Source organism: Entelurus aequoreus, linkage group LG27 (genome assembly GCF_033978785.1).
Source record: "Entelurus aequoreus isolate RoL-2023_Sb linkage group LG27, RoL_Eaeq_v1.1, whole genome shotgun sequence".
NCBI classification, from domain to species: domain Eukaryota; kingdom Metazoa; phylum Chordata; class Actinopteri; order Syngnathiformes; family Syngnathidae; genus Entelurus; species Entelurus aequoreus.
Window position 1 is genome coordinate 23431400 of NC_084757.1, and position 12617 is coordinate 23444016.

Below are 12617 nucleotides of genomic sequence, written 5' to 3' on the forward strand. Positions count from 1 at the left end.
TATTTGATTTATAATGAATAATTATCACATTGCGGAAATTCATTTATCGCTGTTTTGTCTTGAACAAATTAGCCGCGATAAATGAGGGAAGTCTGTAGACAAGAATTTTAAGTTGGACAAACAAATCAACGCCATTGTTAAAGGTTCATCATCTTTGGCTTTTATCAAAAATGAAATATTTTTTACCTTTGGACAATTTGAACAGGGCATGCAAGCTTTTATCTCGTCATATCTGGACTACAGTAAAAAGGCCCTTTACACTGGAATAGGTCACAAAGCACGTTCACACTTAGTTAGTCCATAATTCTGCACCACTATTAAGGGAGCACATCACCCCAATTCTCGCATCCCTGCATTGGCTTCCTGTTTGTTTTCTAATTTTAAAAACACATATTTTCTTGTTTGTTTTTAAAGCTTTGCCCCATGTGCTTGCTTATGAAAGGCGTTGCCAGCTGTCTAATAAATAAAGAGTGAGCTCTTAAACCTGCTCTGTGTTATGGAAAGTTCCTCCAGGTAACCCTCGAAGTGACTCGGTACAATACAAATAAAAAAAACGAAATTGGCTGAATTCAAAATGCATGTGCCTTTGCTTGCAGCGTGTGCACGTGTGTTTACTTGGAAAAACTCAAGAGGAACTGCACTGTGAAGAGATGGAAAATGTCACCACCGCCTCAAAGTCCATAGGAAAAAAAGGACTTTTGAAAGTACAGTATTGAGTCAACAAAAGCTGCTGACAATTGACTTTTGATCTTGTTATAATTAGAGGTGTCCTGATAGAACTTTTTTACATCTGATACGATACCGATAATGGAGTCTTGAGTATTGGCTGATACCGATATCCACCCAGTATGTGTCAGCACGAATCAGGCATACTTTTATTACTTTGTTGTGTGGAACGTAGTGTTGTCCCAGATACCAATATTTTGGTACCAGTACCAAAATGTATTTGGATACTTTTCAGTACTTTTCTAAATAAAGGGCACCCCAAAAAATGGCATTATTGTCTTTATTTTAACAAAAAATCTTACGGTACAGTAAACATATGTTTCTTATTGCAAGTTTGTCCTTAAATAAAATAGTGAACATACAAGACAACTTGTCTTTTAGTAGTAAGTAAGCAAACCAAGACTCCTAATTTAGTCTGCTGACATATGCAGTAAGATATTGTGTCATTTTCCATTCTGTTATTTTGTCAACATTATTAAGGACAAGTGGTACAAAATGAATTATTAATCTACTTGTTCATTTACTGTTAATATCTGCTTACTTTCTCTTTTAACATGTTCTATCTACACTTATGTTAAAATGTAATAATAATTTATTCTTTTGTTGTTTGATACTTTACATTAATTTTGGATGATACCTCAAATTTTTGGGTATCAATCCGATACCAAGAAGTTACAGGATCATACATTGGTCATATTCAAAGTCCTCATGTGTCCAGGGACATATTTCCTGAGTTTATAAACATAATATACATTTTTTTTAAACGAAAGAAGATTTTGTGATGCTTAAAAATATCGATGTAATCATAGTAGTATCGACTAGATACGCTACTGTACTTGGTATCACTACAGTGGATGTTAGGTGTCGATCCACCCACGGTGTTTGTTTACATTCAGGAACGGCGTCATGAGCGGTGACGCCGGTGAGCTACGGTGTGTAGGTAAGCATGTTTAGGGATGATACTTGTAAGAAACTTACTTTATTTGTCACCATAGAGGCCAGGATTAGTGATTTAAAAGTACCTAAAACACTGCAGACTGCGGATGGGCTTTAGCCGCTAGCTAGTTAGCCATGTCCTAAACCACCTCTTCCTGAGGGCATTTCAGTGTTATAACTTCACTTTTATAGTTAGTTTTTAAGCCAAAATGCATCCGTTCTCCCTTTTCTGTCTACACACTGTGTCTGCTTGTAAGTACTCTGTGATTGTGCGCTGCCGAACATGCTCATCTGCTCATAAACCAGCAATGACACGACGTGACGACGACAGGGGTGTGGGGGACCGGTACTTTTTAGAGGCGGTATAGTACCGAATATGACTCGTTACTATCGCAGTACTATACTAATACCGGTATACCGTACAACTTTAGTGGAGCGTTAGAAAAAGTGTGGACAATCACATTGTGACACACTGTAATGTGTGGTCACATTAGGTAGTGTCTATTATTTTTCATGTGTACACTAAATTGGCCCTAGTGTGTGAATGTGAGTGTGAATGTGGTCTGTATGTCTGTGTTGGCCCTGTGATGAGGTGGCGACTTGTCCAGGGTGTACCCCGCCTTCCGCCCGAATGCAGCTGAGATAGGCTCCAGAACCCCCCGCAACCCCGATAGGGACAAGTGGTAGAAAATGGAACGAATGAATGGATGGATAATTGTATGCAAGAGCTTGTATGTAATTTGATGAAGGTTCATGTTGGGAGTTGTATCTACATTTCGCCACCAGGGGGCATTTTCACCTTGGTTAGTTAGTCACTTGTCTAAAAGGCTTCATTTACTTTTTTCTCTCTGTAACATGACATCAATATTTTCAATGATATATTTATGTGTTAAAATAGTCGCGAAGTGACTGAGTAGACTAGAGGAATGCAGCAATGTATAGAGACATCCTGGATGAAAACCAACGCTTTCCTCTCAAATCTAGACTCTAAACATCCCAGAACAAGCTAGTCAGATTCCTTCTAGACCTCCACCACAGATCACACCTCACTCCTACCCACTTCTCCACAGTGGGCTGGCTCAGGGTGGAGGACAGAGTAAAACAACTTGCACTGAGCCTAGTCTATAAAATCCGCTACACCTCCTTGATACAGAAGTAAATGTCAAACTACTTCCTTAACCGCCATAACCACAACACCAGGGGGAGCTCCACTAACCACGTTAAACTCAGATTCCGATCTAACAAAGGTCTTAACTAGGGATGTCCGATAATGGCTTTTTGCCGATATCCGATATTCCGATATTGTCCAACTCTTAATTACCGATACCGATATCAACCGATACCGATATCAACCGATACCGATATATACAGTTGTGGAGTTAACACATTATTATGCCTAATTTGGACAACCATGTATGGTGAAGATAAGGTCCTTTTAAAAAAAATAAAATAAGATAAATAAATTAAAAACATTTTCTTGAATAAAAAAGAAAGTAAAACAATATAAAAACAGTTACATAGAAACTAGTAATTTATGAAAATTAGTAAAATTAACTGTTAAAGGTTAGTACTATTAGTGGACCAGCAGCACGCGCAATCCTGTGTGCTTACGGACTGTATCCCTTGCAGACTGTATTGATATATATTGATATATAATGTAGGAACCAGAATATTAATAACAGAAAGAAACAACCCTTTTGTGTGAATGAGTGTGAATGAGTGTAAATGGGGGGAGGGAGGTTTTTTGGGTTGGTGTACTAATTGTAAGTGTATCTTGTGTTTTTTATGTTGATTTAATAAAAACCACACAAAAAAACGGTACCGATCATTTCCGATATTACATTTTAAAGCATTTATCGGCCGATAATATCGGCAGGCCGATATTATCAGACATTTCTAGTCTTAACTCATTCTCTTTCTATGCCACATCAATATGGAATGCACTCCCAACAGGTGTAAAAGAAAGGGCATCTCTATCCTGCTTCAAAACCGCACTAAAAGAACACCTCCAGGCAACTTCAACCCTAAACTAACACCCTCCCTTCCACATCCCACCTCCCCGGATTGTAAATAATCAAATGTAAATAATCAAATGTAGATACTTGTTCTTATGCTTTCTGATCTCTCTCTCTATGTCCACTACTTGCTGTACATATCCTACCAATTAGTCTGTCCTACACTGTTCCAATGTCCATTTTTCTGATGATGCAATTGTTGATGACTGAAGTGTTGATATCAACCAAAACAAACCCCCCCCACACCCTTATTGTAAATAATGTAAATAATTCAATGTATATACTCTGATGAATATCTTGTGTGATGACTGTGTTATGATGATAGTATATATCTGTATCATAAATCAATTTAAGTGGACCCCGACTTAAAGAAGTTGGAAAACTTATTCGGGTGTTACCATTTAGTGGTCAATTGTACGGAATATGTACTTCACTGTGGAATCTTCTAATAAAAGTTTCAATCAATCAATCAATCCATTGAATTTGATGGAGCTTGAGAGGTGCTGCAAAGACGAATGGGCAAAACAGCCCAAAGATATATGTGCCAAGCTTGTGGCATCGTATTAAAAAATACTTGAGGCTGTAATTTCAGCCAAATGTAACCCAGGTTCAAATCTGCAAGTATAATAGTTTTTCGTCCTGTCCCTTTAAATCACCGGTGTGGTGCGCACCATGTGACCTCTGTCACGTGATTGCGCTGAGCCAACCGAGTGTTTAACCTGCTGCGGCGTCTTCTCCATTCAGAGTGCCGGGAAGCCAGCCGACAGCTGTGGACAGGTATGGCTCTCCATAAAACTTTTAACAAATATTCGCTCTAGCGTTTAATTTACATGGTTAACTTGTGCTCATTGTAAACTTTCAGTGCTTCCTACTGGGCCTACGTGGCTGCCGTCGTGACTCAATAAATAGAGGAACTGGTGAGTAATGAATGACGATGCTACATGCTAAGCTAGCGGCGCTGAACATTAGCGTAAGACATACTTGCCAACCTTGAGACCTCCGATTCCGGGGTGTGGGGTGGGGCGTGGTCGGGGGTGGGACGGGGGCGTGGTTAAGAGGGGAGGAGTATATTTACAGCTAGAATTCACCAACTCAAGTATTACATATATATATTTCATATATTTATATATATATATATATATATATATATATATATATATATATATATATATATATGTGTATGAAATGCTTGACTTTCAGTGAATTCTAGCTATATATATTTATATGTAATGATGCCATGCAAGGCACTAACCAGCAGCCATCAGAGGCAAAGGGTGAAGTGTCTTGCCCAAGGACACAACGGACGTGACTAGGAAGGTAAAAGGTGGGAATTGAACCCCAGTAACCAGCAACACTCCGATTGCTGGCACAGCCACTCTACCAACTTCGCCACGCCGTCCCTACAGTACAATCATGAGTTGTTTTTTTTCAAACTTATGTTTTTGGGGCGGGTGGGGGTGTTGTTGGGGGTGAGGGGTTGTTGAGGTTTGTTTTTGTGGGGGGGCGCTAAAACCCTTAAGTTAACGCAGCCCTGGTGGTGGGGTGCCCAAAGTGCGGCCTAGGGGCCATTTGTGGCCCATAGCTCGTTTCTTTATTATCCTCTATTTATTTTATTATACATATAAATAAAAAAATACTGGAATTTCAGTGTTCTGAAGGCTATCCAGTAGATGGCAGTATTGTCCTGTTTAAGAGTGTCACAACATTGCTGTTTACGGCAGACAAACTGCTTTACGGTAGACGAAAACGTGACTGCTGTTGTTGTGTGTTGTTACCGCGCTGGGAGGACGTTAATGAAACTGCCTAACAATAAACCCACATAAGAAACCAAGAACTCGCCCTCGATCATTCTACAGTTATAACGTGATTGGGCAGGCACGCTGTTTATATCGTGGGAAAGCGGACGTGAAAACAGACTGTCGCCGCTGTCCCCACTCAGGTTCGCATGGAGCTGGAGGGGGGGGCGTGGCCTCCAGCTCCGGGAGATTTTCGGGAGAAAATTTCTTCCGGGAGGTTTTCGGGAGAGGCGCTGAATTCCGGGATTTTCCGGGAGGGTTGGCAAGTATGGCGTGAGAATTGATTGATTGATTGAAACTTTTATTAGTAGATTGCAGTACATATTCCGTATAATTGACCACTAAATGGTAACACGCGAATAAGTTTTTCAACTTGTTTATGCCGGGGTCCACGTAAATCAATTCATGGTAAATTCATTATTATCAATTTTATAAAATTGGGTTTTAGTTCATATCCTGTAGTGATGGGTTGATGAGGCGTCATGAAGCGTTTCAACACATTGCAAAACTGTATTGATACTGTGTCACTAAATACTGACATCTGCTGGACATTAAAAATCCCTACAGGCAACCTATGGACCGACACTGATTTTATGACCTAGTATATACAATAATATTTAGGATTATTTCATATCTTCATTTAAATAAAAATATATTTTAATCTTTTTTAGATACAGTCAATAAATAATGTGAACATGTATCATAACATGGAAATCTAAGAGAACGTGTTGTGAATGAGGATGCTAGTGGACTGGGAATTGTTTTTGTTTTTTTTACACATTGTTATAAAAAAAAATCAGTTTTTCCAACGTATTAAATTTTAGACGATTTCTCTTCTTAGTTATTGTCTCTGGAACTTAATTTTCATGCCTGGCCCTATAATGCCTCAGCATTGAGGAGGTGGATTTGTTAATATACAACAATTCTGTCGTACAAATACGACATTTAACCTGCAGAAAATATGAATAGTAAAGTAAGAATCATTTTGAAGAGATTTTGAATTCTAATAGATCAAGTGGAAACTTTGAGAGAACAGGATGAAACGACAAGGAAATGAAGACAAATATCTTTTTTTCCGAAATATCAGTGGTCCCCAACCACCGGGCCGCGGTCTGTGGATCGATTGGTCCAGGATGCTGGCTGCACAAGAAAAAATATATATATACATTTATTTTTTATTTTTTATTAAATCAACATTAAAAACACAAGACACACTTACAATTAGTGCACCTACATTATATATCAATATAGATCAATACAGTCTGCAGGGATACAGTCTGTAAGTACACATGATTGTATTTTTTTATGACAAAAAAAAAACCACGGTCCGTGGGACAAATTTTCAAGCGTTGACCGGTCCGCGGTTCCAAAAAGGTTGGGGACCACTGCGATATATGATCAAAATTTTCCCACACGGCGGAAATCTTTCTTTTTGTATTAGGCTGCTCCATGATCTCAGACGACGATAAATTACAAATGACCAACAACAGAAGTGCGGCGATTCTGTTGGCAGCAGCATCTCGTTGACAGATGTGCTTCCTTATAAACACAGTTTGGCGCGCAGGCGTCAGTGCGACACAGTTCGTGTATCGGTCACGTGACCGAAACCGCTCATGATCGGTCACGTGACTTTCTAAAAGCGGTACACGCACCGACACAGGGTTTTGCTCTATGAGCTCGACGCATGCGCCGATGCATCGGTGTTGCCGGATCCATCACTACTACATGCTAAGCTAGCGGCGCCGAACATTAGCGTAAGAATTGATTGATTGATTGATTGAAACTTTTATTAGTAGATTGCACAGTACAGTACATATTCCGTACAATTGACCACTAAATGGTAACACCCGAATAAGTTTTTCAACTTGTTTAAGTCGGGGTCCACGTAAATCTATTCATGGTAAATTCATTAGCATCAATTTTATAAAATTGGGTTTCAGTTCATATCCTGTTTATGGTAAAGTGTTATTTTGACTACCGTAATTTCCGGACTATAAGCCGCTACTTTTCCCCCTCGTTCTGGTCCCTGCGGCTTATACAAGGGTGCGGCTTATTTACGGCCTGTTCTTCTCCGACACCGACGAAGAGGATTTCGGTGGTTTTAGTACGCAGGAGGAAGACGATGACACAATGATTAAAGACTGACTTTTCATATACCGGTAGGCTGGTTATTTTGATAACGTACAGGCGAGCACTTTGTATTACTTTGCACCGTTGTATTATTTGTACTCTGCACGAATGCTGTTCGCCATGTCAAAGATGTGAAAGTTTGATAGAATGATTGAAAGATTTATTGTTAATAAATGGGACGCTTTGCGTTCCCAAACAGTCATCTCTGTCCCGACAATCCCCTCCGTGGTAGCAGGAACCCCTATATACTACGGTAATTACACATCAAAACCCTGCGGCTTATAGTCGGGTGCGGCTTATATATGGAGCGATCTGTATTTTCCCCTAAATTTAGCTGGTGCGGCTTATAGTCAGGTGCGGCTTATAGTCCGGAAATTACGGTATTTGGTTTTATTTATGAACTTACTCTGAGATGCAGTGTGTCTACATGCACACAGGTAAGCAGATTACACAGTACTGTTGGATGATTTATTGAATGTTAATGTGCAGGCTATGTAGCACACTATAGAACAGGGGTGTCAAACTCATTTTAGATCGTGGCGCCACATGGAGAAAAATCTACTCCCAAGAGGGCCGGACTGGTAAAATCACGGCAGGATAACTTAAAAATAAAGGCAACTTCAGATTGTTTTCTTTTTTAAAAATAGAACAAGCACATTCTGAAATTGTACAAATCATATTGTTGTTGGGGTTTTGTTTTTTTACAATTAGCTGTTGTGGTTAATAGTATATTTACTTTATTTTTGTCATTTATTTTTTCTAAATAAAGGATGTGATAATGTTCATCAGCAGTAACGCGTTACTGTAACGCCTTTAGTTTCGGCTGTAACTAGTAATCTAACGCTTTATTTTTTATATTCAGTAACTCAGTTACCGTTACTACATGATGCGTTACTGCGTTATTTTACGTTATTTTTTGTGTAGTATCGTTTAGAAACCGAAGATCTGAGTGTGTTTTATTGGTGCGCTGCGGTGTCGCGCTCTGTGTGTCTGGGTGTGGGGAGGGGAGGGGAGGTGGGGGCGTGTCTGTGTTTACTAACAACGGAGCCGCAGTCGAGTGTCTTAACATGGAGATATTCTCACTTCTTTTCTTTTGTCGAGCACAAAGAAAAGAACATTTTAGTTAAATGTAAGTTGTCTTCGATCAAAGATCCCATCTACTGCCCAAAACAACAATTCAAATCTGCCTGGTTAGGCTTTGTGTATGTCACGTGTGCCTTCCTTAGGTGAAGCGATGTTTACAGCTATGTTGTTATTATGCTGTTTGTTACTTATGTATGTTATGTTGCAGCTATTTAAAATCGTTTTGTCAATTTGTTCTGGCCTGAAATAATTTGGCCCTTTGAAACATATCTTTGTCTTTGTGTGTTGTATGTAGACCACATTGCTTAGCAGAGTTTAGTGGTGCAAATGCATGTCAAGTTGATCAACAGATTGTATTATTCTCCAGTGCAATAACAGTACTGAAAAGAAGGCTAAAAGGGCATTAATGGGAGCTTTTATAATAAAAAATAAATTTAAGGAAATAATTAAATAGTTACTTTTCACAGTAACGCATTACTTTTTGGTGTAAGTAACTGAGTTACTTCTGAAATAAAGTGACTAGTAACTAACTAGTTACTGGTTTTCAGTAACTAACCCAACACTGTTCATCAGTCTACTCATTGGTGTTAATTTTCAATCTATCAAGGTCGAAAAAAAAATATTGAAATCAAATTACAGTATGTTTATGTAATTTGATAAATTTTCTCGACTAATGTACTAACATGGTTTATTTTGTACATATGTAGCATCATCTCCAAAGATGCAAAGAATTGCTATTGCGACATCCGGTGGACACATTTAGAACAGCTGTTTCTTTCATTACAAAATTTCTGGTAAATTTTTATACTTGGCAAACTCATCCCGCGGGCAGAAAAAAACCTGTTCGCGGGCCTGATCTGGCCCTTGGGCCGTACGTTTGATACCCCTGCTATAGCACTTTTGACTGGGTTGTCATGCACTTGATGTTTATTTGTAATTCATACATTTAATGATTATTTAAGAATGTGTACACGTGGAAATTGAGTATAAATTTTAAAGTTAAGGAAGCCTTTATTTAGATAATTTACTGATCCTGTTGTTCTACTACAGGCCAGGTGTTTCTATTTGGAACCAATCGATGGCGAGCTTGAACCTACAACTACGGCTACTGTGTCCACCTAAGAAGCAGAAAACTACTGGTCTGGTAGGAAGGCTGCCACACAGCCTGTCCCCCACACACTCCATGAACTCTGGTGCATCATCCCACTCACTCTTTCTCCTAGCTATAACCCTTGAACATTCTATACAACCTCTCGACAAACCCTCATGGATCGTTGCATCAGTTCTGGGACTGTATATTTTCTGTTGTGTGACACACAAGTTTTGTTGTTCAATTCCAATTTAACCAAAACATTTGGAAGTGCACTTATCAACCGATCTCTTACTGCACCTGTAAATATTTTGGGGTTTTCTATTTTTTCCCCTTTATTTCTGTTGTAACTATTTAGTTCTACACTCTTTACAATACATGGTATCTGCACCAAACTTAATTTTCTGTTTGTGTAGTTATTACTGAATACCAGCTTCTGTAGCCGAATTTAGATGTTCTGTTCTACACTAGCCCGTGTTTTTATCCTTATTAGTCTCCTAATTTATCCTATCCTATTAGTGCTAATAACACACTAATATATATTAAAGTGTCCCAAATACCTGCTACACAAAGGTGCATCAACAAAGTACTGAGCAAAGGCTGTGAATACATACTGTATTTTTTTATTGTATTTATTTATTTATCCTAAACTAGCAAAATTGTTTTTACCTTTTCAAAATTGTCATTATGGGGTATTGTCTGTAGAATTTTGAGGACAACATTAATTTATTTCATTTTCGAATAAGGCTGTAAAAAAAAAAAAAATTTGGAAAAAGTGAAGCGCTGTGAATCATTTTTGGATACACTGTATAGGTAATGCAAAGTTATGAAAATAGTTGAAGTACTTTATCACAAATGCAAGATTGAAATTCAAGAACTAAAACTACAAGTGCATGTTAACATCTCTGACGCACAGCTGTTGCTGACATATTGACAAGCAGCCAAGGACAACGCAGAGCTCTGGGGACAAAACACAATAATGGAAAACAAAGCCACAGCGATGAGCGACATCCCAAAAGAGCCATGACAACGTGATTGCAAACACCATCCGGCGGATGAACGACTTGTCTTGAGTGTCCAAAAGCTAAACATCCTTTCATGTATCTGGCCTACATTCTGCAACATCATCCTCATCTACACACACTCCTCTGGAGCAATAAACAACCACAACATGCGGGTTAATTAGACAGCTGGTAATTAGAGCGGGATGAAGGGGATGGGACTTGGGGAGAATTTTTGGATGATGATCACAAGTTGGCCTAAAAACACTGGTGTAATGAAGAGTAAGGAAGTGATGTGTATGCCATTGAAGAAGCAGCGTGTCAGTCATCAGAGGTGATTAACGAGGAGGTGCACTTTGAAGTACAACGTGCATCAAGACATCAGCTGGGAAATATTTGGGCTTTGTTCGGTTTGACCTCACGACACCGAGACAGTAACACAGCAATGCGCCACTTAGTGAATATTTATTATGTTTCCCTCAGTGTGAGGTAAAATTTCAACGAAGAATGGCACTTAGTCAACCTCCTCATAGTTGAAAAAGCACAAATTGTGAAGCTTTATAAACACCCATGCTAAAGTTGGCTTCAAGGAAATCCATGCATTATTTAAGATATTGAGGAAAACAATTTTGCAACAAAACGTAAAAAGTTTTTTGATTGGCACATTTGCAGAACGTAAAACAAATTAAAACTTTTTTAATAACAAAAATGCATACCGTATTTTCTGGACCACAGGGTGCACCGGATTATAAGGCGCACTGCCAATGAATGGTCTATTTTTTAAATCTTTTTTCATATATAAGGCGCATTAAAGGGGTCATATTGTATGATTTTTTTTTCTAATTTGAAAACACTTCCTTCTGGTCTACATAACATGTAAGGGTGGTTCTTTGGTCAAAATGTTGCATAGATGATGTTTTACAGATCATTTTCAATCTCTTTCTGACAGTCACTTCAGGATGCGCCGTTTTGTGGGCGGTCTTATTCACGTGGCTCACCTTCGACAGCGTCTTTTCTCCGTCATCTTTGTTGTAGCGGTGTAAGGATGGGAGTCGAAGAAGTGTCAAAAGATGGAGCTAACTGTTTTAATGACAACGGAGTAGCATCTTCTCATCTGTGGCTCACTAGTGCAACAACGCCGGAAATGTCTCCCGGGAAAAAACGTCCGACCGGAACTCTCTAACAACTAAAGTTCCGTGGGTGAATTATGTAAACCCACTACACTGGTAGTTTTTAGCGCTTCCATACAAGATATAAGTTAGAACTTTACGCTACTTTATATTAGAAATGGCAACAGCATAACCATAACAAGAAGATAGAGAAAAAGAAGCTTATCAACTACAGTATCGGCATGGACTACAGTGGCGGATGTGCGCAAATTTTCAGGACTTATGCAGATCTCAAATACACATCAGCAGGTACCAGAAGGTAAGAAAAGTTGGTTTTGCATAATATTGTGAGACAAAACGCCAGAAGATCGGTCTGCTAATGGGTGCCATTTTGCAGTCCTGATAGACACACCATAGTAATACTTGTACCTCTGACTAAGGTAGCCGTAATGGGCCGACAATCTATCAAGCGGTGCGGCTTCCAAGTCATACTAAAACATTTTGACAGATTTTTGAGTGCCGTGTGTAATGTTCTTTATTTTCAATGGAACATTTAAAGTTTTGGTGTTTACTGGCATCATATTGCAGTCTACACGTATCTCTTATGTGTGACTACCATCTACTGGTCACACTTATCATTACACTATGTACCAAATAAAATTGCTTCAAGGTCGGTAAGCACAACCAGAATTATTCCGTACATTAGGCGCACCGGGTTATAAGGCGCATTG

General features: G+C 38.9%; 1 long non-coding RNA gene across 1 annotated transcript; it reads left to right on the top strand.

Annotated features, from left to right (window-relative positions):
• The first annotated feature begins 4372 nt into the window (after window positions 1-4372).
• On the top strand, window positions 4373-10176 carry LOC133644148 (uncharacterized). The gene is made up of 3 exons (XR_009824730.1): window positions 4373-4454; window positions 4540-4594; window positions 9737-10176. It is a non-coding gene; the product is annotated as an uncharacterized LOC133644148 (long non-coding RNA).
• Window positions 10177-12617: the final 2441 nt, after the last annotated feature.